This window comes from Leucopleurus acutus (assembly GCF_964270905.1).
Source record: "Leucopleurus acutus genome assembly, chromosome: X".
Classification (NCBI taxonomy): Eukaryota; Metazoa; Chordata; class Mammalia; order Artiodactyla; family Delphinidae; genus Leucopleurus; species Leucopleurus acutus.
Window position 1 is genome coordinate 30,859,629 of NC_139148.1, and position 2,627 is coordinate 30,862,255.

General features: G+C 44.9%; 1 pseudogene across 1 annotated transcript; it reads right to left on the bottom strand.

Annotated features, from left to right (window-relative positions):
- Window positions 1-735: 735 nt before the first annotated feature.
- On the bottom strand, window positions 736-2,273 carry LOC309977986 (ubiquitin-conjugating enzyme E2 variant 1-like; annotated as a pseudogene). The gene is made up of 2 exons: window positions 2,202-2,273; window positions 736-1,246 (listed from the first exon to the last, which is right to left on the bottom strand). The product of its transcript is annotated as a ubiquitin-conjugating enzyme E2 variant 1-like (transcript).
- Window positions 2,274-2,627: the final 354 nt, after the last annotated feature.

Consider the following 2,627-nt stretch of genomic DNA (forward strand, 5'->3'; position numbering starts at 1 on the left):
GCAAGGAAGTGTCATGGAAAGTGCTGGGAGGTGATGGTGCCAAAAGGGACTTGAGGAGGAGGAAGGACAAAGCAGCACGCTCGATTAAGGTGGAGGGAGAAGATATGGGGAAAGCCCTGAATTCTTCACCAAAGGCCAATTTCAGAGGGGAGCTGAGGGGGTTACAATCTATGCTTTGGCCAAGGGTGGTAGTGGAGAGTGGGAAGAGGATGGTGGCTTGGAAGGGGGGCAGCATTTAAGACTTAAAGGAAGAAACCAGGCGTGCAGACGAAGCACCCACACACACCCAACAGGAGTCCCACAGGCTGTGACCTGAAACCTTCACATCTACTCTAAGAAGCCACCCCCAGCTGGAGGGCTGTTGCAGGGAGGGAGGAGGCAGGGGGAGGGGAAGGGGAGAAGGCAGAGACCCCAGGCCATGTAATCAGCAGCAAGGTGATTGCGTGATGTGTCTTTTCACCGTTGAGTTAGATGTGCCCCACTGGTTATGACGGGAATCGATTTAAATACACTTTCTTGATCCCAGAAGTTCATATGTGGACAGTGGTTGTTACACTTGACAGGATGATTTGTTATGGCACAACTTATATATTTCAAATGGACAAAAAAATTAGTATCACATTTACAGTATCTTAAGATAAACTGCATTTGAATGGGAGTTTCCTTTCCAGTACTTTGAGGTCTACAAGACGTATCTAGAAAATATACTACTGTGGAAAATGAAGACTGTTTAAATCAAATGGCGGGTAAGGGAGGGCTGGTGGTTTTTCTTTTTGATTCACTGCTGTAACGCTGTCCTTCAGGCGGCTGAGGGAGTTTCATATTATCTTTAGACATCATTAGGTGCTGAAGCTCTTGCAGGGCAACTGATGCTATATGAGTTCTGCCATACTGCTAGCACTGATTTGGCTCTTGGGTCCACCACTCCATTAGAACTATTAACTCCATTCATATTAATTTTTGTTACAAGTCTTACAAAGGGGGGTGCTTCTAGGTATTTAGCTCCACATTCTATTTTAAGGCTGTATACTTGGTTTTCATAAATTGTTCTTGGGGGCTCAATGATCATCCCTGTCCATCTTGTAAGTGTCATGTCTTCATCATCTTCTAGACTCCAGATAATTGTACCATCTCCTACTCCTTTCTGGCCTTCGTTGAGCTCTTCCAACAGTTGGAAATTGCGAGGCACTTTTAGTCGCGAGCCTGCTGTGGCTGCCACCTTGTGTTGCTGTCGCTCCTTCACTATCTTTTTTTTTTAATTTTAGGAATTCTAATAGACATGTAGTGATATCTCAGAGTGGTTTTAATTTGCATTTCCCTAATGGCTAATGGTGTCAAACATCTTTCTTATGCTTCTTTGTCATCTGAATATTATCTTTGGTTAAGTGTCTGTTTATGTTTTATCCCAGTTTCTAATTGGATTTTTCCTTTGTTGTTTCCATTGAGTTTTAAGAGTTCTTCATATGTTCTGGATACTACTACTTTGTCATATTCTTCTTTAGAAATATTTTCTCCAAGTCTTAAGCTTGTATTTCATTTTCTTCACAGGGTCTTTTGCAGAGCAAAAGTTTATATTTTTAGTGAGGTCCAATTTATCATTTTTTCCTTTTATGGATTATGCTTTGGGTATCAAGTTTAACAACTGTTCACCTAGACCTGATCCCAAAGATTTTCTCCTAGTATTTCTTTTCTCATAAAGGTTTTATAGTTTTAAGTTTTACATTTAAATGCATGAACATTTTGAATTTTTTTTTTTGGTATAAGGTGTGAGATTTAGATCAGAGTTTATTACACCTGTTGAGGTGTAGCATGAGGTCCAGGTGGGGGTTATGTTCAGTTTCCCACTGGACCCGACCGGCATCACCCTTACAAAAGAGGAACAGAGCACTTACACCTCACTGAAGACAGTTGAGGTGGAAGTTCAGCCAGCCCTTCCCTCTGCTGACATCTTCCCAGCAAATGTGTGACACTGACTTTCACTGCCTTGTTGATGCTGAGTGAATGTGGAAGCTCAGCTCCCTGCTGGACCCCACTGGCACTACATGAGGAGAGGGAAATAGAGTGTCTGCCGGCTCCACCTCTCATCACCTCATCTACCTCATTGCTGGTGGTGTGGGGAGTTGAGAATCTGCTCCCCGTTGTGTTCCACAGACACAGGGAAAGGGCTATGAAGCCTAGTGGGGACTAGCTCTGCCTCATACCACCTCATTTAGTCTTATTTCTTCCAGGAAGATCTGGAGAGTCTGTTCACTGCTGGAGCCCACTGACACCATCCTGGGGGGGAGGGAGAATGGTAATAACGCCTGCTTCTGGCCGGTGGGGGAATGGAAGATCAGATCTCCACTCAGCTTCGCCAGTACTCTTCCTGTAGGGGAATTGGTGCACAGCCTGCCTATGCTGGGCAGAGGATAGATGACTAGCACCCCCCTCAGCTCTGCCAGCTCCACTGGGCAGGGGAATCAGAGGGCTGCCACCTCTCTGGGGTGCAGGGGGGAGTGGCAGAGTGAAAGATCTGCTTGTGTTTGGCTTCAGTGGAACTTTGGGGAAGGGGTACAGTTTTTCCAATGTTCCATGTATTTTGCGCTGGAGTAGGGTAGCTATTACCAAAAAGGATTCTGTTGTTAAGG